The sequence below is a fragment of the Anguilla anguilla genome, chromosome 3 (assembly GCF_013347855.1).
Source record: "Anguilla anguilla isolate fAngAng1 chromosome 3, fAngAng1.pri, whole genome shotgun sequence".
NCBI classification, from domain to species: Eukaryota; Metazoa; Chordata; class Actinopteri; order Anguilliformes; family Anguillidae; genus Anguilla; species Anguilla anguilla.
In genome coordinates this window covers 32,731,557-32,757,370 of record NC_049203.1, presented here as the reverse complement: position 1 = coordinate 32,757,370, position 25,814 = coordinate 32,731,557, and the positions used below count along the sequence as shown (strand labels likewise).

Sequence of the window (25,814 nt, the reverse complement as noted above, 5' to 3'; positions counted from 1 at the left end):
GTTTATTACAATTTAGTGTTTATTAACAATTTATTACAAACGTGAAATAAATATAAGGAAGACTGTTAACTGTCAATTCAGGGGAATATAACCAACATTTGAATTTCTTGGACCTTTACAACAGCTGGGTGAACTACAGTGCCACTCCACCACAACATCTAACGACTTTAAAATACTTTAAAGTACTTTGTCATTGAAAACTGCCTAAAACCAAACCAAACACGAACACTGTTGTGTTGTGTTACCTTACCTTACCTTCATTTTAGTGGCATCATTGATTGTTTTTAATCATTTGTTTAACAACAACAACATTAGTTTAACAACTTCAACAACAATAAAAATGCTAATTTTCACATTGTCTACGAGTGGAAAACTAGTCTACAAATTTCCAGGTTTTTTGGGATGTGTGTTAACCCCAAGCTAGTAAACCACCTGGCCAGCTGGGTGGTATAAGCTCATTTTTCCTAACTAGAAGATGGTGACTGGTCATACTCACCACTCTAGCTGGCCAATTCAGTTGACTGACTGGCTGAACTTCCTCAACATGCACCGCGATTCGGGTACCAACAAAGAGGTTCTAATGCTAAGATGTGTTTACATCCTAGCATTTCTGTGTCCTAATGTGGGACATTGTACATCCCTCTCCCACTGAATCGTAATCATGTGAATATTTTATCTGTGATGCCAACTGATTTGTGGGAGGAACTTGCAATGTGAAGGGGGGATTATCAGTTTACCAGAGCAGAGAATACTTTGGACTTCTATATCTGAAATCATAATGAATAAATATAAATAAATAAATATTATGGATTTTAAAAAATGTTTTATGTTTGTTTTTTATGTTTTTATCTGAGAGAGGCCAAAAACCTGAGGGGGCATGTGCCGCCACAGTTTGAATGGGTACAACGCCGATGAATCAGCCCTTCATATGGACCCTGTAGCACATTCAACTTTAAAATAATTTAAACAAGAAAGAGGGGGGAAAGAAAGAGCAAGGAAGCATGCTGCTTTTATTTCTAACCCTTTCGCCTTCACTAAGAAGCTACTAGGGGACAAGCGCAGTGGCAGCCTCATGTGCTCAGCTGAGGATGTAAACACCTTTCTGCACAACACCTTGAGCAACCCAGAGAGAAAGCAGGAGCTCGAGCCACACATGGCTCTCATAAGCCGTCAACCCCCAATGGTTGAGTTTGCCATGAGGGAGTCCAGCTGGATGGAGGTTTAGGAGGTGGTCAAAGGAGCCAGATCAGCCTCTGCCCCAGGTCCCAGTGGAGTTCCATATACTGTGTACAAGCGCCGGAAACTCCTTCGGCACCTTTGGAAAATCTTAAGGGTTATCTGGCGCAGGGGAAGAGTTGCCAACCAGTGGAGGTGTGCTGAGGGTGTTTTGATCCCCAAGGAAGAAAACTCTAAGAACATCAGCCAGTTTAGAACCATCTCACTGCTAAGCGTAGAAGGCAAGTTTTTTTTTTGTATCCTGTCAGGACGACTAACCGAGTTTCTTCTGAAGAACAGCTATATTGACACCTCCGTTCAGAAGGGTGGGATCCCTGGAGTGCCTGGCTGTTTGGAACACACTGGTGTGGTCACACAACTTATCAGGGAGGCACACGAAGGCAAGGGAGACCTGACTGTGTTGTGGCTGGACCTTGCAAATGCGTACGGATCCATACCACATAAACTCGTTGAGCTTGCACTACATCGACATCATGTTCCCAAAAAAATCAAGGACCTTATTCTGGACTATTACGGTGACTTCAGGCTAAGAGTCACTGCTGGGTCTGGCACATCAGACTGGCATCGGCTTGAGAAAGGCATCATAACAGGCTGCAACATCTCAGTCATCCTTTTCGCCCTCACCATGAACATGGTTGTCAAGTCAGCAGAGGTAGAATGCAGGGGCCCTTTGACTAAGACTGGAGTGCGACAACCCCCAATAAGAGCTTTCATGGACAACCTGACTGTCACTACTACATCTGTCCCAGGCAGCAGGTGGATACTTCAAGGCCTAGAGAAGCTCATCACCTGGGCAAGGATGAGCTTTAAACCAACAAAATCAAGGTCTCTAGTGCTGAAGAGGGGGAAAGTAGTGAACAAGTTCCGGTTCTCACTGACCGGTGCCACCATCCCGTCCATTACAGAGCAGCCAGTCAAGAGCCTCGGGAAGATCTTTGACTGCAGCCTCAAAGATGCTGCTTCCATCCAGAAAACCAGCAAAGAGCTTGAGGCCTAGCTGACCAAGGTGGACAAAACAGGCCTGCCGGGAAGGTTCAAGGCCTGGATTTACCAGCATTCCATACTACCCCGGATCCTGTGGCCTCTGCTAGTGTATGCAGTGCGCATAACGAAAGTCGAGGCACTGGAGAGAAAGATCAGCAGCTACTTGCGAAGATGGCTAGGCCTACCCCGCAGCCTGAGCAGTGCTGCTCTGTATGGCACCAGTACCGCGCAATGCACATTTATAGGTGACACAATCAAACTATGAAATGCTTTCCAGAATTTCTATTCACTAATGTAATGTATATTTTAATCATTTAGGGTAAAAACACAGCAGACAATAACTGCCAAAATCTCCAAAATGACACTGGTCAAGTTAAGGACATTCATCCTACTGACTGGACAAAATGTATCCTATGTCAGTAATAACATCAGACAGCCTGCAGAGGATCAAGTTCTTAATTCAGGGGGTCTATGATGTCCTCCCCAGCCCATCCAACCTATTCACATGGGGCAAAGTAGAAACACCCACATGCCCCCTGTGTTCCAAGACAAGGACCCTCGCACATATCCTGAGCAGCAGGGAGAGCGGCCAAAGGAAAGACCCAAGAACTGCTCTGTTGGTTTGCTTTCCACGGCACGAGACTGGATGATGACAGTCGACCTGGAGAGGCAGCTGAAAATTCCATCACATATCATCCAGTCCTTGTTGAGACCAGACATCATCTTGGTCTCTGAGGCCACAAGACAGCTCATCTTACTGGAGCTAACTGTGCCCTGGGAGGGGAGGATGGAGGAGGCGCAAGAGAGGAAGAAGGCGAAGTACCAAGAGCTGGTGGAGGACTGCCGCAGGAACGGGTGGAGGACCAAGTGCATACCAGTGGAGGTAGGCAGTTGGGGGTTTGCAAGTCATTCCCTCAGCAAGGCCTACGGAACCCTGGGCATTACGGGATCAAGCAGGAGAAGAGCCATCAACAACAACATGGAGGCGGCAGAGAAAGCGTCTAGATGGCTCTGGCTCAAAAGGGGTGATCAGTGGGGTCAGTAGAATACCAGTTGGACACAGGCCGAGGTCTGATCAACCTCGGTCGAGTCACCCGGACGAGGGTGTCTGTTGCAAGACCCGAAACGCCCAATGACTCCAGGATACAACACTGATGATGTGTCTAGGTATGTGCATCAGAAGTATGAAAAACTAGCTGGATACTTGTCTCTGACTAGAAACATCACAAGATTTCATTACCTGAAGCAATCGCCAGTCCCTTTAGATATAAAGAGGCTGGATGAAGGACCTGGTATGGCACTCACTCTTCAGTTGCATCAAGCAAAGTGGCATAAATCATGCTATCTGAAATTCAACAACACCAAGCTAAAGAGAGCAGAGAAACATGCACAAAACCATGCAGACCCACGGCGCACCTGTACAAAGTGTCATGAGTAAAACTTGGCTAACTATGTAGCTAGCTAGCTATGGCATGTCCTCACCTCTGTAACGGTATTTGTTGTCCTCTGTGTGTCCATACATCTGTATCGGTGGTATGCGCTAAGTAGGTTAACTAAACCAGGCGAAACGCTAACATGTTAGCTAACAACGTTAGCTAACAAGCGATAAAGCTGTGCTTAAAAATCTCGTGCCGTTCAAAGTGGTGATTTTGGGAGATATACCTGTGCATGAGTCCTTCTAAACAAAGCACCACCTGCGCATGCGTCCCACCAAACGTCCCTCTCAGGTCGTCCGTGAGTGAGTGACCACAATTTGCCATGCATAGCCCACGGCAGCAGTTCCTGCGCGCTGTGGGAAAAAGCAGAGAAGAGATCAGCACCTCAAGATGACCCCACTGTCATGAAGAAGCAAGTACCTTCCGAATTGATGGTCAAGTGAGAAAATGTGCTTTGGACTTGCAAGATGTGCGACTACTAGCAAAAATGAATGCAGGTGATATAGTTGTAATAGAGGCAAAATACCATGCATGTTGCTTAGCAGGATGCTATAACAAAGCTGGTATTTTGTCTCTATTGTAGTCACTCATCTTTGAGTCCAAAGCAATTTTCTGACGTGACCATCAATTCGGAAGGTACTTGCTTCATGAAGTGGCTCAGCAGATGTCAGATCTTCATTAAAAAAAAGCACATATTCTCTTCTTCTTTATGTTGATCACTTGACCGAGTGTACTTCTTCATGACAGTGGGGTCATCTTGAGGTGCTGATCTCTTCTCTGCTTTTTTCTCTGCTCTCAGCTTGGTGTTGTTGAATTTCAGATTTATGCCACTTTGCTTGATGCAACTGAAGAGTGGGTGCCATACCAGGTCCTTCATCCAGCCTCTCTATATCTAAAGGAATTGGCAATTCCTTCAGGTAATGAAATCTTGTGATGTTTCTAGTCAGAGACAAGTATCCAGCTACATTATCTTTTCTCATTGAATCTGCAGGGCACTGCAGGCTCTCTGATGTTATTTGCTGACATAGGATACATTTTGTCCAGTCAGTAGGATGAATGTCCTTGACTTCACTGTTTGGCTGCCATGTTTTTGCCCTAAATTATAAAAATATACATTACATAAGTGAATAGAAATTCTGGAAAGCATATCATGGTTTGATTGTGTCACCTATAAATGTGCATTGCGCGGTACTGTGTGTGCTAACTTTTGTCCTGTTAAATTTATTATTAGCTAGCTAGCATCTACAATAGTCCATATTATGGCTATTGATTTTCTCAGTTTCTTTGATAATTGACTAATATTTTATTCAGTAATACAATAAAAGGTTGTTTTCAACAATACAATCATATATTTCAGAGATATATTTGAAGAATCCTCTCAGGAAAGTGCATTTTTACTTACCTCTCGGCAGAGTGCAGCGCTGTTACCAAGGTGACAGTAGAGTGACAGTTCATCAAGAGGAAAGGCTGCACTGAGAAGTATCAACTAAAATAAGTGCTTCACCCTTGTGGACATTAACATAATAGACAATTCCTGCCCCAGAGAGTGATTGTAAATTAAAGATTATATGAAATATGCTTGAAATTTCATTCTGCATCTTCTCAGATACTGCGATTTCATTGTAATCCTTCTCACAATGTCATTCAACGAATTCACCATTAACTATTTACCTGAACAGTTTATGATGTTGTATATGGTATCATTGTAATCCTTGGCTATCAAAACATAGGTGTAGACATCACCTGTTCTGTGTTATCATGTTTGGTTCAGGAGATACGATGCAAAATACATAATTCGGTTATGGCGGAAAGTAAAATGGCCGCCATGGCCGCCATGGCCGCCACGAGGCGTTTTTGCGATGGCTCCATTTCTGAAAATGTTCAGGGCCCCCAAACTGTACAAGTGTACCAAGTTTCATGCTTTTATGAAAAAGTGAACATATCACCTCAAATTTGGCACATATCACCTGGACTACAAAGGAAGTAAACAAGCACGAAACTGTACAGACCTACGGTGCAACTTGGCAAACTATATTTTTTGGTTGACTTTACGCGCTCATATATGGCAGTTGGTTCTCTCAGAATTCTGACTGATATAGCCAGGTCAACATTTTCACTGGAGACTTGATACTGCCTTATAACTTCAAAGCCCCAGGCCATTTGTGAATAGTTTAAATGGATTTTGAAAATAGACACTTCATGCTACAATCATGGTACCGGCAATGACTGTGCTGTGAAGTTTAGGTAGCAAACAACATGGTTGAATCCATAGCATCCGTACGCACTAACTAGGTTAACTAAAGTAGGCGATCCGTACGCGCTAACTAAGTTAGGTAAAGTAGGCGAAACACAAACATGTTAGGGTTAGCTAAAGTAATGTTAGGTGATAAAGCTGTGCTCAAAAATGTTGTGCTGTACCACCTGCGCATGCGTCCTACTAAACGAAGCACCACCTGCGCATACGTCCCACCAAACCTCCCTCAAAGGTTGTCCGTAAGTAAGTGAGTGACTGACTGACTGACTGACTGACTGACTGAGTAACCACAATTTTCCACACATAGCCCACGGCCCCAGTTCCTGTGCACCGTGGGAAAAAACACCCTACAGGATTTCATTCCTTATGTAGAATTTATGGGAAGAAACCCTCCCCCCTCCACAATCAGGTGATCTAAGTTTACAGACCAGTCACATTTACATGACATTCCTTAGAATGATCTGTAATCATCAGCAACAGTTGGCCTTTGTGGCGAAGGGCAGAGAGACCTGAGTGCAGTTTCTCATGCCTGTCTTGTGCTTTATGCTTGCAGTCCACCCATACTCCAGTATCTTTGTAGTCTATAATAGCAATTTTGGCTATTTTTTTTTTTTCCAACAGTTTTGCCAGAGGTGTACACAGAGGAGAATACTGTAGGTATAAACTGAGTTACTCTAGCATGATGAGATTATTAAAATGCTGTAAAATGAAACCCTACTTCCCTTAGCAATGCTACAGCAGAGCTGATGGTCACAGTTGAGTCACTAGCACAGCCAGAATTTGATGCCACATCACAGGGTTTGTAACTACCCCGAAAACTAACAAAATAGGATCATATTGAACCTTTTTTTTATACATTTGCATACAGTCGTAATGGACCTGGATGATGAGTTTGGCCCACTATATAGTCTGGCCTGGTAAAGCACAGGCTTTGAGCTCCAGTGAGAAGGGGGGGGGGGGGGGGGGTTACCTTGGTGATTAATTCTCTTTCAGCCTTCTCCCCACAGGAGAACATTTGTACAGGAGCCAAATCTCATTTACTGGATTGAAAATATTTTTTTTGCCTGTAATTCACTCACTGACTCTACTGCTCTCACCACAGATATATATTCAGGTTTTTGACGAAGGCGAACTGACATTGAATAATATCTCTAGACCTTGGTATATAGTCATAGTCAGTCATTTGAAGCATTGCTCAAAAATGATTTTTTTTCATCGTTCTACACCTCTCTAGATTTATATAGCCCTTCTGTTCTGCTGAATCTGTATCACTGTGTGAGTAGTTTCGGCCATTGGGGGAACCAGCTCATGCAGTGGGGTACACCTGATGCACAACAACGAAAATCCTCAGCTTTGTCAGTGGATCTCCTGTGGTACTTCCTCCACAGCCCACTCATGACTCTGGTCCATGGCCACTAATGAGGCGCCTGCCTGGGAGGGTTTTCCCACCAAGCACCAGAGAAACCTTTCCTCCTCTCTAAAATAACACAAACACAGCCCCTCCCCCAGCTAACCTCTAATTCTGCCATGAAGGTGCAGAGCTCCTCCAGTCTGTAGCCACACCCAACCAGCCTGAATAGGCCCCCTCCACTATCAGCCAATTGCAGATCCCAGCACACCGAATAATTGGATCTGCAGCTTTTGTTAATAGGACCTGCAAGCACAAGCTCTCTGGAATGTCATGCTGCCATGGAAACCTGGAATACCAGTGGTTAAAAAGCTGGGAATCACCTAAGTATGCATTTTGATATCTACACCCTGTCTATAAGCAATATGCAATTGTCAGTCAGATCTGAATCTTTCTCAAACCCATGATTTTTGTTTCCTGGACCACCCCCTTTGAAAACTGTGTTTTCTGTATAGTTTGATCTTTACTTTCATACCAATGACAGACAAAGTCTTCTACTGTTGATAGGTTTTTTATTTTTATAATTAAGTTATAAGTGTGTAACATACTGAAAGGGTATGTGTGTTGGTGTGAATGTAGTTGATATACAGGATCAGAATTGTTCGGTCAAGAAATGTTTATCTGAAGAAAAACACGTTTTCAGCTTACAAAAATGGCAAGTTCCTTACACATACAAAGTTCTGTCTATAAGTCATGAATTCAAACTTGCAAAATATAGGCCTGCCATTAAAAGTATAGATATCAAATTTATGCCAAGTTACAAGAAATAATATTGGCGATCTCAGCTCACACAAATTAAACAAGCCGTATTCCAAAGCAATGCTGTCTTCTATATATGTACCCAATGCACTTATATATATATATATATCCATTTTACATGGGTATGATGTTTTTATTGGCTGATGTACCTAAATGTCCAATAGGGAGGTATATTCTTGTGAGCCTGGAGAATTTGTGATGATGTAATCGGCAGGAAAAAGAAGAGGAAGAATAAGAGGAAGGAAAAATCGCAAAATCCCCTAAATCCCACCTTTATTGTGTGGACGCGTGGCTTTTTTTTGTGAATTCTGTGAATTTGTGAATAGTCACATGAGGTCAGAAGGTACAGATATTAATGTTTTAAGGGCTGAAAGTCAGTGGTCATTGTGGTTATTTCTGTAGGGAACCCTGAAAAGTGACAAACTCTCAGTGGTGCATAGGTATGGGGCATGTTTATTTTTTTTCTTTCCTGTATCACTTTTTATACCGAAAATGTAACTTACTGTATGTACGTGTAGCTATCTTGTACCCAGTATTAACATCTCTCACCTGCTAAGGGACTACAGATGAAAATTAGCTCTTGAGCTAACTCTGGCACTGTACCATTTGACGCAACTGCGGAAATGTTGATTACTGTGTGTTGTCCCTTTTAAATAAATAAATCAAATAAAAATGTCACCCCACCAAGGCGTAACTTGGCAGAATGGCATACCTGCCATCCCAGTCATGATCATGTGGGTGTAATTCAATCATTGTGTAAATGTTTGCTGTTTAGTAAATTCCTAATTGCACTGGTAACACTAATTGTCATCTATCCCTACCATGTTTGGAGCAATGGAAATCGCTGGCTGAAAGCTTGTGTTGGTTCAAGGGGTGGAGATCCAGGGTGGAGACAAGAATATAAAAAGAGCTGTAGTGGAATGTTGAGGAGTGTTCTTTTGTACAAACACCGTGTCATTTCCTCAGTAACGTGAGCTGGGCTATTACTTGAGTATCATCGTAACATTGTTCTAGTGATGGTTGTGTTGGATCTGCCTCTCAGAAAGTTTTAATCATTATGTATCTAGTGCATCTTTTCCCAGCTCGCGCTCATTTAAGCTAGACATTTTTTCCCTATTATGAGAGGATTTAGACAAGCTGTCTCCCCAGGTTTATGTTACAGTGTCTGCACACCTGTATTGTCTACACACTTCTGTATCACCATGTTTTCATATTGTTTTGCACTCGCATTTTAACGTTTTACTGCCAAAACTTCATTACTGTTTATATTGAAACACTACACCAGTGTTTCCCACAGGTTGAGAATTAAGGCAAAAAACATGTGGAATTTGATATTATCATATCCATTTTGGGCCACATTCATATCATATAGGAATCGGACATCTGCCCGTCATCAAACCCCCCAGATTGGAATTTCCGCATGTCATTCAAAATGTGATATTCTCATACTTTTTTCGCGTAACGTAGCCTATATTACATGCACAATGACTCTCTGCTAGTAACGATGAATGTTAAAAAAAATTTTTTTATAGAGGACAAAGGCTCTAGGTACGCAACAAACATCCGCTGTATTTTGGCCTATACAGTTTCTTTACCCCACATACTGTCCTCTGCACATAAGGTTACGTGTAGTCACCTCACCATCAATTTTACGCATTACATAACAGCCACCAGGTACAACAGAACACAAAAATGCAGGGACGGATGTAGCCTGCAATTATTACAATACACCCAAAACTTTAACAATTAAGCAGGTATCTGCTTCTCTTGATGTATTAAGTTATTTAGCCAAGTAAGCAACGGCTGCTACAAGCCTACTGCTAAAATCCTCAGTTTTTCATAAACAATGAGAGAATCCAAAGTAAGTTTGTCTTTTGCATAAGTTAGCAAAAGGATTTGTGTCAATTGACATTAATGAAGATGTATGTAAAAAGCGTACAGCTTCCTTTCTTATTAAAGAAAGGGAATACAAACCACATTACACCACAAGTAAACATCCCATCTAACAGAAATGTAGAGATGCCTTGAACTGATTTGTCACATGTTTGCCTATGTGCTGAATATCAGAATAAATATTGTGTTTCCAGGTTTAAATTTAGCAGAACTGTAATTCATATAGGCTAATTGCCATTAACAATATACATATAATAGAAATCCTCTTTTTATGCAGATTGGATGCAAATGAAACTGGGTATTTCTTCATTTGCTCATTTTGAACATTTTCTGTTTTTTACACCTTCAAGACCTCAGTGGCATATGGTGATGTAAGTATTGATGAAATGTCTACCTTTGAATCAAGGTAGTTGTGCGTGATGGTGAAGTATGTTTAACCTTCATTTAACCAGGTTAGTCTCATTGAGATTAGAAATCTCTTTTTCAAGAGAGACCTGGCCAAGAAAGCAGCAGTCGATTACAGACACAACAAAATTTCAACATTTAACATACTATAAAAGCAGACAAACAGCAATGTTCAAAGTTTCACAATCTGGTTACACATGAGTAGTCTGTAGTGCAACTAAGGGTCAAAGCAATTACAAATTCCACTTTCCTCCATAACATTTAGCCTTTTTTTAAATCATTTAATGATACATGCTCTTGTAAATTAAGTTTTTTCTGGAGCTCATCCTACACTGAAAGAGCTGAGAACTGGAACACTGTTTTGCCAGCCTCAGTACGAGCCTTTGGCACAGACAATAAAACATTTTTGTGAGCGAAGCCGATATTTTCCATTTGTCTGCTGGACAATGTACATGCATAGGTAAGATGGAAACAATTTCAATATGTAAATAAAAATATACCAGTGACACAGCCTACGTAATGCCAAGGAGGACCAGCCCACTCTCCTATAAAGAATACGGTGATGTGTCAAAAAATTGTAGTTTGTGACAAACCTCAGTGCCCCATGATACACCATGTCCAGCCGACGCAATGACGCGAAAGGTGCATGCATATATAAAATGTCTCCATAATCTATTACCGGTAAAAAAAGTAGCTGAGACTAGCCTGTGGCTCTATCTTTGACCTAGTGAAGAGCATCAACTTGGTTTTATCAACATTTAAAATAAGCTTCAGCTGTTAAAGCTGAGCTTGTATGGTATTAAAATCAGACTGTAGGTCTTCAAAAGCCTTTTTTACTGTTTCTGCATAAGAGTAGATAACTGTGTCATCTGCATAAAAATTAAAACTTGTATTTTCCACGTATTTGCCAATATTGTATAAATAAATCGTAAATAAAAGAGGTCCCAGGACCGAGCCCTGTGGCACCCCGTTGTAAAGGGGAATGGGTAGTGTTCGGAGGTTCACAAGCACACTGACAAGGGTACCACCAGGCTACTACAAGTAGCCCCTAAATCCCGAAGGACTAAACAGAGGGAAGGGAAAAAAAACAAAGAAATAATAGTAGCGAAGCCGATCTCCGACAAACGCTAAACAAAGAACCCAAACACTGGTACAAAATAATAAAGGTCCCGGAAGTTCCAACGGGAAACCCTAAGACTTAGGGTTTAACAGAGAATACAGCTGAGTGACAAACACTCAGCTAAAATAAATAATCTGAGTGCAACTCAGAAAAACTCAAAAGAAATACAAGACCAGGACAACGTCCCAAATACCCCAGCTCGCAAAGCTGCAAAATAATAAAGAACCTTTTTCTAGAGCGTTAAACTGCACTTCACACCCACGCTGAAAAAACCAGACATGCAACCTAACACAAATAGCTCACACAGAGCACTTGTCCCACCATCCTAATACCTGGCTCTGGTCTTAGTAATATTGACACAGACGCGATGAACCTTGTCACGTCACAGGTTAAATAGGCAATGAACAGGTGAGCCCAATCAGGACTCAGGGTGCTCAGCCACTGCACCCTGAAATCATGACACCCATTCTGTACAGTTAAAACATCAGATCTCTTTCTATCAAACTGGATGCACTGTGTTCTATCTAAGAGGTAGCTTCTGAACCAGGAAACTGCCTGGTCAGAAAATCCTATATTGACTAGTCCTTGTAGCATGATGTCATGATCTGCAGTAGTGCACCTCTACAGCTTGTGTCCTTGACTTTGCAGCTATTATCCAAAAATAAAGGTCCACTTTTATTGAGACCGTGGGCTCATCAACCCCACCCTCTTTCTCTAAAAGTCCAGCAATGACAGCACAAAAGTTGCTGCAGAATCCAGGATGCTCAGTAAATTAGTAAATTCCCTGAAGGTCTCCCCTTCTTCCTTTTCCAGCATAACCTGCAAGACATGCAGGCTAATGTACATGTAACCCACCAAAAGGGTCAGTTAGCAGTAGGTAAATATTTTCGGGTTAAAGCTAGGTTCGTAAGGAGAGGTTATGAATGAAGAGATGGACACAATGAACAACCGGAGCCAGAAAGTAAGTGCAAAATGGTTAGAACTGTATTAAAGAAAATGTAAAGCCGCCATTTACTTATCACATTCAAACACATTCATTTGTTTTCATATCAATGTCCTGAGTGTTGTAACTGTATTCACTGTCCATTAAGTTCTGAATGTCTTCTGTTCAGTCTGGTTAAGTTCAATTGGTCAAGTTCAATTTAGTTAGTTTCAAGTCAGTTTTGTTGGTTGGGTGCACCCTTTTTACAAAAAATAAAGTATCAAATAAAATGTAATTGCTCAGTCACAATCCTACCACACCGGAGTGGGGTTGGGAGAAACAAGGGGTATCAGGGGGTTCTTCCTCAAATGGATGAAGATGAATCAAGTTGATCAAGCTGGTCGGCTCGCCATCTCCCTCGTCAGGGAGAGAATCCTAGGTTCACAGGTTTCTTCTCTTTTTTCTTTAAGGCATCATTGTAACCTCAAAAGTGTAAAAGTGTTACTAATAAACCAAATAGTACACTTTATAAATGTTCAACTGTACAGTTTCCTTTTATCAAATATTCTATCACTCTTTAACCATTGATCATGAAATATGATCAAGGTATTTTCCATGTAACTATAGCAAATACTTTTTAAACCATGAACTCAATACAAATACATGGCAATAAACCTTTAACAATCAGGTAAATCATTAGTTGATTGTAAAATCATTTAAATGCATGTGAACTAACACTCTTGCATTGTCGTGCACAATAGAAGATATGGCTACATCATATACCCCACTGTAGCGCACTTGCTAAGTGCTAGTGCATGGTTTCTAACAGTACTGCATTAGCTAACTTCATTAAAGTGCATAGGCTCAACTAATAGCTACCTTGAATGAGCTATAGCCTACTTAAAATCAACACAAGGTTATTGCATGGCACATCCATTCACATATTACATAGCACATTCATACACGTATGATAGAACTACTATAACAGTGCCATTCACGCTTTAAAATAGCAACATTCAACTTTATATGAGAGAAACTCAATAGCTATACATACCACGTGTGGCTAATGCTATTTTCAAGGAAACACGGAGTTAATAACACACATGTTGCTGCTACAATGGCGATACTTTAGCTAAATTTCAAATTTTAACTCGCTGAGATCCCAAAGGAAGAAACTGAAGTGTGCAAACTGAAAAATATTAAACGCCACGTGTGGCTAATGCTATTTTCAAGGAAACATGGAGTTAATAGCACACGTGTTGCTGCTACAGTTACAATACTTTAGCAAATTTTAACATTTAACTTACCAAGATCCCAAGGAAAGAGATTGAAGTGTGCGATCTGGAAAATATTTGGTCCCTGGGTCATTTAAGGAGCTACTCTTTAGGTTTACTGCTTAAATTAACGATTATGATTTTCTGTTTCTGATCGTCTTTTTGTCTCTCCCGTTCTCCCCTCTTGCTATGCACTCTCCTGTGTGACAAACAGTCTCAACCAAGTCCCTGGGGTGGGCGGGGCTAACTATTTTCCAGAATAATCTTAAAGGAGTACATGGTGGTTGAACGTGACACTTCCCAGTTGTCTTTAGGCAACAACAAAACAAATGTGCATCATTTTTTTATTCTTCAGTCATTTCAATGTACTTTAAAACGTATTTTTCTAAGCCTAAATTTCGGGCGTGGTAATGAGAACTGTCAGTTAGCTATGATTGACAGATCGTGCCCCGTTACCATAGCTACCCCCATGCTACGCTCTCTTTGGGAGACTGAATTTTCACAAGCTAGATAGCTTAGTAGTATATCAAGTATCGATAGATAGCTAAGGTAAGGACGTTGACTTGTATCCAATTATAATTTTTGCTATCTAGCTAGCCAAGTTAAGATAAAAGCACAACTATAACGTCCTCATAAAAGCAAACTAGCAAGCTAACGTTATCGATAACATTGCCTTATGAAAGCAAACCTCCTAGCTAGCTAACGTTAGCTAGCTAGCTAAATGAATATAACCAGAAATAATCTAAAGGCACTCTATTTTAAGTGAACCTAACGTTAGTCAAATATTTGCATTGTCTGAACAGCAGGACGGTATGTCCTGTCAGATTTCTTTACGGAGCGTGGAAATGGGAGTGGTTACTGTATTCGTGACGCAGCAAAATGACAACTTTCTCAACCGGTTGAAAATAGGACGATGAATTTAAAACGCATATTTCTCCAAAAATACAGAACGGACATATTTAATACTTTGCTCATTGTGTTTCTTCAATGCCTCTTGTGCAAATAGCACATAAAACCGAGAAAGTGTGAAAATCACCATGGTACTCCTTTAAGACATTACTGCCTGTTACAGCCAATAAAACTAATTAGGGATGCAAAACAAGTCCTCCTAACAAGTTAGGTAGGGAGCCTCCCTTTCTTAAAGCTACAGGACTCTTTTAAAGTGTTGCTATTTTTCTAACGGGTTACATACAGTATCCTCACACAATTTTTGCTGTATCACATTACATTCTTGTAGGACCAAAAGCTTTCACATTCTTTTTTTAAAATTTTTGCATAGCACAATAAAATATTGGAATAGTAACCTGGTGCAGTCTTTCTGCAGCACATTGCAGACAAGGGCTTATGCGCTTTGTCACCATGAACAGGGCATGTACTACTGAAGTGTTCTAACAACTCTAGATTTAATAATTTCTCCTATAACAATTAGCTAATGTGTCATTTAATCCAGTAGGGTATTTAGGTTCAACTGTGGTGTGATTAAGTGGGCATGGGTAATGTACTAGGGGAGAGCAGGGCAAACCCTAACATGAGGTAAAATGTAACACTTTTTAGGTAGATGCATCAAACTTGAACGACGTATTTCAGGTTAAACACGTAAAATTGCCATCTCTTTGTCTCCAACTAATGGTGGGAGAGTTCAATAAATATTTCATGAGATATTGCCAAAAGTATGTTTGGGCTATATGCAAGTCCATTTTGGCTACTGTATTGTGTGTGTATGGATTCCTGTGTCAAAGAATCCAAATGTATGTAATCATAAATAGTTTTAGTGTTAGTGATAGTGACTAGTTTTAGTGATTTACCTGGTTTTGATATAGCATGCTAGCTTGCCGGGCTTGCTAGCCAGGCAGAAGTGCAGACACACCCCCTGCGGGGTTAAACCGAAAGGGGATGTTAGCCTGTTGTTGATAATATTAGACTATTAATTAAACAATTGATTGGATTTGTTCAACTCAGATCGGATCTTCATACATATATTTAACTCAACTTTAACTTAAGGTTATGTGGTGAAGTGACATCGACTGATACAGCTGTTTGGATCGATAAAACACGGCAACCGGAGAATAATGTACAGTCTTGTGATAGATATTCACCAATATAGGTAGGCCACGAAAAACATATAAATGTAATCAAAAATTTAATTAAAGACTGTTTATATCACATAACATGGAACTGTATTGAATTCCCTTACTTTGTGTTAACTTTTCAAGCTATTATTACTGTTAGGTGTACCTACGCTAGGTTAGTTTTTACCCCAACCTCAGGGTTAAATGTGACATTTCACTGTTGGTACTTTTGGTCAGATTGTTAGTGAATGGTAGGTCCCAGACATTTCACTGTGGTGTATAATCATCGCCGAGGGATGTAGATTGTTTGTATTAAAAAATGATTAATACATCTCTAGTAATATTTTCTGAATTGAGCAAAATACAAAAACCATTAATTATATCCCCACTCTCCCATATATAAATGTACTGCTGCTAAAAGTGAAATGGGAACATCATGCTTGTATCATCTGAAAAAACTATGAATACAGAAGAACTGATTGGGCGGGCTGCCCAAATGAATTCATTGTATGGGAAACACTGCTGCCAGTTTTAGTGCTCTGTGAACATGTGTGCTGTGCAAATTAATGTATGTCTGCCTTTATTTTATTTCACCGATATTTTTTAGTCACGATAGTGTGGAATGTACCTGTAGTTTTGGTGCTAGCAATTAATTTTTTCTGTGAGTCTTCTATGGCTTTGTGAACAAAAGGATTGTGGTGTAAGAATTACTTGTCACATCCAGCACAATGTAGCCATTTCATATGTAGTTCCAGAAAAAACAATATGGTCTAAACCAACTGCTTTTATTGTGTGTTTATACATTAAAGTTTGTATTTTGTGATACCCCTTCTCTTGTCTGGTGTTTAGTCTTGCCACTGATGTACCAGACTCGTCTGTGAACTTACTACTGTTTGTTACAAATGTAAAAAGTTTTAATTTATTCTAAAATTAAATATACAACAGGCTGCACTGTTCACAAAATGCTGTTTTATGTTTGGATCAATTATTACAATGCTTTTACTGATACAGTGAGCCTATATTTTAAATTTGACTAAGTAGCAGTTTACATTATACTAAGCATACATATTTCAGTGAGGAAGATGACCACATTTTCATTAGTCATGGACACTTTAGTTGCTGGCTGCAGCAGCTGCATGGCTCTGAGTTAGAACTGTCATGTTTCTGTGTTTGTCCGCATTTCCTTTTTTGGGCCACCAGATGGCGGCACTTCAGTTTGTAGTTCTGTTACTTTTCCCTGTTTAATTGAATTATTGTTTTCAATTATTCTATCACTGTTTTTTGTTCATATCTCATTTTCCCTTCCCGCTCTGTGGTCTGATTGTGCATTGTGCCCTCCTGTGTCTCGTTAGTGTCGTGTTTATTTAAGTTCTTTGCTTCCCTGACTCGGGTGCTGGATCCTTGTGTTTTCGCGTGTTTCCGCTTCTGTGGTTCTGCCTGTGCAACTCTCCCTGTGTATCTCCCTGTGAGTTTTGTCCTGCCTGTTTGTGTGCCCGAGTTCTGTTCTGCATTTTTTTTGGGGGGGGGGGGGGGGGGGGGGGATTTCTGCTGTTTTTCTGTTGTGAAGGATTTCTTTGTGTTTTTCGAGAGTTGACCTGGGAGGCCCTTTGTTCCCTGCTTTTTGTTACCTGTTTTGGAAATTAAAGTCTTTGTTTTAGATTCGCCATTTGGAGTTCCTGAGTTTTTTCCCTCTCTGCATTTGGGTCCATTCCCTCGCCAATCCTGACAGAACTTTGTGGGACTGGTTTGTGGGGCTGGTTAGAACACCTCTGTCAGCATATCTCAGGAGCAGCTGAGGGCAAGGGGCAACTTGTGACAAACCCCTCTGTTAGACAGGTCCAGTACACTAGGGAGGGGTCAGAGAAAGCCAAAGCAATCAAACAGCAAACAAAGATACTCAGGATAGGTTTAACTATGCTCCTATACAGATGTTAATAATTAGTAAATTGAGTAATAAGCTGCAGATTTAGGTAACATAAGCCGCGTTTCCACCGCAAGAACTTTACCCCGGAACTAGGAACCTTTTGAGGAACTCAGTGCGTTTCCACCGCAGGACCTAAATTTAGTTCCGGGGGCTTTATTTTATCCCCCAAAAAGTTCCTGCTTGGCGGGTAGTACTTTCCGAAAGTACAGGAACCTTTTGGGTGGAGCTTGCAGCGCTGAACATTTCTGATTGGTCGAGTACTCGCAGAATTTTTTTGTGTTTATTTTCAGGCGCCATGTTTAAAAATATGCAGGCGCAAACTGATTTATTTTCATAATAACTTCAAATCAAACTTGTATGTTATGCGGCGCAGTAGCCTACTTTTAGTTATAGCCTGCCAAAGTCTTGGAATTATAACGTGTGCTCTTCTGTTCTTTTCTTGCTTTAGTATTCGTTTTATAAAATGCTAAGCATTCGTGCTGGGACAGCATATTACGTACCAAAACATTCAAACGGATTAATTTGGTTGAATATTTTCTTCCGGATTTTCTTTGTTAGCCCGTTGTAATTGACTCAAAACGTTTGATACAGTTATGTGAGGTATGCGGTAGTTCTGCGTAATTCACATTGGTGATACAGTAAAAGCAAACTGGAAATCACCTTCCGCACTTTTTGTCAGGGTAAAATAACAGGTTAATTCTAGTAATCGTACCTTTAGCTTTTTCAGACTGCTGTAATTTTACTCTGCCATTCTTCAATTCCACAAAAAGACCAGGAAGACTATGGACTAATTTATGGTGCATGGTTCGCATCTGGAGGGCACACTTCGCTGCTCGGCTAGCAGTAACTTCGAAGGAAAGCAAACGGTGGCTGTACCACTACTGATTTAAATTTTCACGCAAGTCCGAGTTTTCGTTCTATTCTTGTCATTTTGCGATTAGCCTATATAGAATTGACGATGACAAAGTAATCAAACAGCAAATTGTTTACAACGTGTGCATGTTTTCTGCTGTTGTTGCCAGTTATATTGGAAATGTGAATGCATTCTGTCGCTTCGGATGTCAAGACATGAAAGCGAATGTTCGCATAAAAACATAATGAATGTGTTTGAGAGGATATATAAAACAGTTACAATCTGACTATTGGCCTGTTATATCCTATTTGTTGCATAACAACGGTCCAAGTTCAACTACCAACGACAGTTTTGCTTGACAACGGTAAAATATGCACAAACGGCTGCAGAAGAATATTTCAATTCCAGGTGATTAAATCGATAAAAATCAATAAATACAAAAGTAACCATATATAGCCATTGTTGGTAACCCGTTGTATATAAGTGGAATAAACCCCTTCGGGCTGTCCCGGTTATTAGAAAACAATGTAGGCTACTTCGGTGGTAGTATGGGGTTACAGAAGAAATCATAGGACAGATGGACCGACGACAACGTCGCCTTTTCATACGTCAGTGGGCTAATTTGCCTAATCTTCGCGGGACTTTAGACCGCAGTGGAAACGCAAACAACAATGGGCTGAAGGAACCTTTTAGTTCCTTGAAAAGTAGTTCCTGGGACTAAAAGTTACTTTTGGTGGAAACGCGGCTATAGTAAACTTTCACTTCAGTCCCATAAGACCCTTTGGTGAAAGAGAAAGTGTAATACTGCACATATTGTACATATTGAGTCACTCAAGTAGGTTTACATTTGTTTGATAACTCTTACAACAGAAATCATGGTTTCAAAGTTGTCTTGAATATTATTTCAGATGTTTTAAAGTAACTTGATTATCAGACAACATACTCCTTCATTGAGAATCAAGGAACATGTTGCAGCCATTCAGTTATAAAGCAAATTTCGACCTGGGAGCTTTGTATGAGATTTAATTTGGGAGATTTTCTAAAACAGTCTCATGGTCTTTTTGGTACAATGTACTATATTGACATCCTGCTTTATCTTGATTGAATCAATGCCTTTGGTTCCAGACAGAGGTCATTTGTATTGGGTAATCAGTGAATCATGTTCACCTTTCTAACCCTCTTCATTCATAAGACATATACTTAATTGCCTTGGATGCTGTCCCCCTTGACAGCTTCCCCCTTCTCTTTTTCATTGGATGGATCTTTATAAGAAAATACTACCAGAACACTGCTATTATGCTCCCAAGTGATTTTTATTTAACTAAAATCTGTGAGCAGTGACAACGTTTCGACCATTTCGTTCTTTGTCTTTTACCTTCCCTCCGGGAAAAAAGGCAGCAGATGTTGGCCATACTGGGTACCTTGACTGAACCCTGTGTGTTATTCCCTTGTTATCCCGGCTGCTGTGATCCAGACAAGGGTTCTGCTGTCAGCCCTGCTGACGGATGTCCACTGAGAGCTTAAATCCTCATATATGCTCCTGGTCTCAGTTCAGTTGCTCATCATATCAGACAAGCTCAGTCAGAGCAGAGCATTGGGAGCAGGAGAGCCCTTGAGACTTCAGTCAGATAAGGCCTAAATTAAAGCTGCTTAAATAGTCATCAAAGTAACCATCATTACATCCTCATTTCCATTTGAAAGTAATTTCTACCTCCAGCTACTTGTAAAAAATCCCTCAGTAGAAAAATGAAATTGCCTTTAGTAAAAATATCCATTATCACATTGAAAAAAGAATACAGACGCACCAAACTGTTCTCACAGGCTTGTCTGTGGAAGAATTCTTATAATTCCATACATTTTGTTACATTTATGTTTTAGAAAACTGTCACAAAGATGCTTCACAGAGTGGCAGAATAAAACAAAAACTGTGAAAAAACGAGCCCTGAACCCCTAAATAGCAAGCACATGAGGTACAAGAAAATCCCAGTGGGGGAGAAAAACCCTCAAACGGTGGCAAGAAGAAACTCCCCGACGGGAAGAAATCTCTGGAGGAACCTGGCTATAGAGGGGGAGCCCATCCTCCGCTAGCTGGCCTGGTGTGAAGTAGCAGTAGAATGGGTTTAACGGAAATGTAGTATGGGATCAATAAGCAAATAAATTGGGTTGAGCAGGCCACAGTTGAAGTAATAAACTACTGTAACTGCAGCAGAAGTCCAAATTGTATAGTTCAGTTTAGTGGAGTTTACAGGGGCAAGATGTTGATCTGGAGCTTCAGGCTGCATCAAGACATGGGCAGGGGAGGAACAGGGCTGCAACACTTGATGGCCATGAAGTGAGGGACAGGGCTGGAGAGATCCTGTGAACTCAGGGCAAGGAAACAAGGTTGGAGCGGTCCATGAACTCAGACCGAGGGAGGGGCAGGAGCCCTAGGGAAAAATAAACAGAGCGGATGAGGTTAGGCACTATAAAGATTGTCAACACACTGAGTAAATGCAGTCTCTATGCCAAAAACCTAGAATAAACAGTTGGATAGAAGCTCCATCCAGCTGCTATACAATTCACGGCCACCTATAAAGGCAGCCACTACTGAGACCTGTCCTACTGGAGCCCCAAATCAATGTAAATTTATGTTCTAACCCTGCAGGGCTAACTCAGACAATACATTAATGGACAAGACTAAACTACTTTCCTCCCTCTATGGTATTGTCCTGGGCTAGATGTGTGCCTTCACATCTGTAGGACAGGCCTCTAGTTTGGCTAGATGATCCACTTTGCCTAGTTTAATAGATGGCCCAATTAGCAGATGGGCACCAGGACAGGAGAGACAGTGATATTTACAGCCTGCTGTGAATCTCTAACCTCTATAACTCTATGACCCAAAAAATAAAGTTCTCTCTGGTTTCAGTTGGGAACACAGATATACAGCAGTCAAAAGATTGTGCTATACATTTCGACTTTACTATTCTGACCACACAACTTTTGATTGTGTGTGCTTGTGGGTGTTTGTAACAAGATTGGGTATAGAACTTCACCCCAGGAACTCTCTGCAAGCTACCTTGTTTGACTCACTAGCGTGCTGATGTGGGAAAATCATGACAACATCCTCCAGTCCAGTGTTCTGTTCCAGAGACACAGGATGATGTCACCCTCCTCTGCCACCACGGCTACAAAAAAAACTTTTTGTTACCAATTTTCTCTTATATTTCCCATTTTCTTGGAATTCCCAGTGATAATCGTTAGCCTGTCCCATTGATGCAATGCCTTCTGTGTAATGTTTTAGAAAGGTGGGATCTCTGGAACACCTGGCTGTTTGGAGCATACAGGGGCAGTCACGCAGCTCTTAAGAGAACCAAAGGAAGGCAAAGGAGATCTGGTGGTCCTGTGGTTGGTCCTCGCCAATGCCTACGGGTCCATACCGCACAAGCTGGTTGAGGAGGCTCTTCGAAGACACCATGTTCCCAGCAAGATCAATGACCTCATTCTGGATTATTGTAACAACTTCCGGATGAGAGTTACTTCTGGATCTACAACATCAGAGTGGCACAGGCTTGAGAAGGGAATTATAACTGGCTGCACCATCTCAGTCATCCTTATCGCCCTCGCCATGAATATGGTGGTTAAGTCAGCAGAGGTGGAGTGCCGAGAACCCCTGACAAAGACCTGCGTGCGGCAGCCACTAATAAGAGCTTTCGTGGATGATCTGACTGTCACAACATCATCAGTCCCTGGCAGCAGGTGGATCTTACAAGGACTTGAGAAGCTCATCTCATGGGCAAGGATGAGCTTTAAACCATCAAAGACAAGGTCCCTTGTGCTGAAGAGAGGGAAAGTGGTGGACAAGTTCCATTTCACCATATCCGAAACCACCATCCCAACATTGACAGAACAGCCAGTCAAGAGCTTGGGTAAACTCTTTGACTGTAGCCTGAAGGACACAGCTGCCATCCACAAAACCAGCGGAGGCCTCGAGGCCTAGCTTACCAAGGTTGACAAATCTGGGTTGCCCGGTCGTTTCAAGGCTTGGATATACCAGCATGCCATCCTGCCTAGGGTTTTATGGCCCCTGTTACTATATGATGTCCCTATGTCAACTGTGGAAGACCTGGAGAAGAAGATCAGCAGCTATTAGCAGAGGTGGCTTGGCCTGCTAAGGAGCCTAAGCAGTGCTGCTCTGTACGGATCCACTAACACCTTACAGCTCCCCTTCAGCGGCCTCTCAGAAGAATTTGTGGTGACACGAACAAGTACAGAAACCACGCAGTACAGAAACCAGTGGTGGCTGGTGATAAAAATGTTTGGGGGGGCACAGTTTTCGGGGGGGGCAAACTGAAGCAGCATTTCATAGCTCAGCCAAAAAATAAAAAATAAAAAATAATAAAAATCTGAAAACAATACAACACACTAATGTTGCCTAAACACTGGCCAGTAGCACTACTTGAACATATTTTGCCATCCTTAATAATATAAAATAATATGTAGAGATGACAAAATGCCCATTTCACCTACATCGCCTAAAGTTACAAACAGGCAACAGCTCAATTTCTAAATATGGAACTATTAAAGTCATTTTTACTCTCACTGTTACATTCTATGAAGTCATAAAAAGTAGGAAAATATTAGGTAACCCCAAGGTCATTTGTAGAGCCTTTTGCTGTCATCTGCTAGACAAAATGTGAATATGTGAATGCTGAAGTTTAAAGGAGGCAACAAAATTCACCAACCCACGGAATATCCCGGGATTATCGGAGCTCTCACTCTCATCATGGCCACGCAAAGCCAACTCAAAGGCTCCACAAAATTTCACACAGTCTATTATTCTGGACAGGATGTGTCGATTTTGTCAACTCTTCGTTGTGCCTTCTAATGCCAATCCGGTAGCCTTCATTTAGCTGTTCAGCAATGCTGCCAAAGAAAATTAGTCTCATACGTTTGTCTAGATGGCTGCGGCTACTTTTGTGCCGTTTGAATTTTTCAGAAAGATGTTATAGGTCTTGTACCCCCGTCATTGTCCACAACGCTTCGGTGCCGACACTTTGAAATAGCAAACAGGGAAAGCAATAAAAGGCATTACTTGCACCACATCCAGCTAGCCAACTTCGTTTGTTATAACAAGAGCGGGTGAAGCCCTGGGTGTAGGCTCGTCCTCGATCACTTGCCGGCTGCTGAATTTGTAAATCGGGTTGGTCCGGTCCAAGCTCTTTTATCCTCTTTTTTTCTTCCAGTGAACGCCTTGTGAAAGGGTGTTTTTGTAAGGAAATAACCAAAATTTATTTGATTTCCACGGTTCCACTTGAAGTTGCCATCTCTTGAAATTACCGGTCAGCTAGCTAAGGAGCAGGAGTGACAGTCGCGCAGCCGTAGTTATATTAATGGCAGGTGTGAACATGAAAGATAGCATTGAGAATTGTCCAATCGCATTAGATCAAAAAACATAAAAACAATACCAATTCGCTGCCAATAAAAGTGGGAGTGTGGAGTGTAAAAGTGGGAAAATCTGAAGCGACCATTTAGAGAGCAGCCTCAGGTCACCTGCTTTCCAAAAGTTTAAGGACTTACATACACACTCATTTGGCCGGCGCCCTTCACCCAGGATGTACATGTATTCACACAGAAATTAAACAAATACAATTTGATTTTGGAACCAATTTTTAATGAATGCTGACAGGTGCTGACAGACTACCAGGCGCATTGTACGAGTAAACAATTTTAATTTTATAATTATCTCGCATTTAGGGGGGCGGCGTCCCAGCGCCCCGCATTAATGAACCGCCACTGACAGAGACTCCAGGGACCCTAAAGTAGCAGCAGCTGGCATTGAGGTCCGCACAGGCAGAAAGTTGAGTGCTGCCAGAGAGTTGCAGGTGGCAGAGGCACGGTTGAGGCAGAAGGTTCTTGTTGGGACGGTGGCAACAAGGCGATCAGGCCTGGGCTACTTTCCAAGCTGCCAGATGTGGCAAGGCCAAAGGAAAGGAACGACAACATCTCCTCCAGGAAGAGGTGCGCGCAGGCGTAGAGGAGGTATGGGTTAGCAAGATGGTGGGACTCAGTCAGGAGCCTGGACAAGGTGGGAAAACATTCTGCAGCGGAAGATCACTTGGTCGGATTTCTGGCGGGCGAACATTTACCGCATCAGATTCCTGATCCAAGCTGTATACGACACCTTACCAAGCCCAACAAACCTTCACACATGGGGCAAGAGTGAAACGCCTTCCTGCCCTGTGTGTGCTGGGAGAGGGTCCCTTCAACATCTCCTCAGCAGCTGCCCCAGAGCCTTGGCCGACGGCCGCTACTGCTGGCGCCATGACCAGGTGCTCAAGGCAGTTGCGGAGACGGTCACCACAGCCATTCAGTCCAGTAAACACCACCCCAGGAAGAAAACCATCCGTTTTCTCAAAGCTGGAGAGAAGCCCTGTTCACTGCCACAGACAAGACCGTGCCTACTTTCCACAGCCCCAGACTGGCAGCTGAGAGTGGATCTTGGAAAACAGCTAAAGTTCCCTGATAACATCGCACAAACAACACTCCTTCCCAGACTTGATCATCTTCTCAGATTCCACCAAGCAGGTGATCATGTGGGAACTGACAGTGCCCTGGGAAGAACACATGGAGGAGGCTCACGAGAGAAAGCTTGCCAAATACCAGGAGCTGGTGGAGCAGCGCAGAAGCCGAGGCTGGCGGGCTCGCTGCGAGCCAGTTGAAGTGGGCTGCCGGGGGTTCGCGGGGCGCTCACTCTGCAGAGCTCAGGCTGGGCTTGGAATCACTGGTGCAGCAAAGAGGGGGGCCATACGTTCCATCACTGAAGCCGCAGAGAAAGCCACTAGGTGGCTTTGGATAAAGAGGGCAGGCCCGTGGCTTGTTGCTGCTGGGATGCAAGCGGGACTTGATCAAACCCGGCTGGGTCACCTGGGCGAGGGGGTCTGATGTTGAAAGACCCGAAACCCCCTATGACCCCAGGAATGTCACTGATGATGCATCCCGGAGCATCCGATAGATGTATCTTGCAACCTTAATCTGTCAAGGAACGGACATGTGACTTCTTTTCACACTGTCCATGTCTGTGATACTGGTGCTGGGAGATCACATCAATCAGAGGAGTCTCTATTGCAGAATGATGTGGGGAATGCTCTGAGAAAGGACAGTAATTAGGGACAGTAATAGGTAGCCCTTAATTAGGGCTACCCATAACCTTTTGGGGGCCCCAGAAATAAATAAAAATTGAGCCCTTCCCCCCATCAACCCAGAGGCCCAAAGCAATGTAGACTGGAGGGGGGGGTGGA

At 42.0% G+C, this 25,814-nt stretch overlaps 2 pseudogenes; both read left to right on the top strand.

The window, feature by feature from the left end:
* Positions 1-475: 475 nt before the first annotated feature.
* On the top strand, positions 476-3,356 carry LOC118222828 (annotated as a pseudogene).
* Positions 3,357-5,457: 2,101 nt separating this feature from the next.
* LOC118222826 lies at positions 5,458-25,458 on the top strand (annotated as a pseudogene).
* The last annotated feature ends 356 nt before the right edge of the window (positions 25,459-25,814 follow it).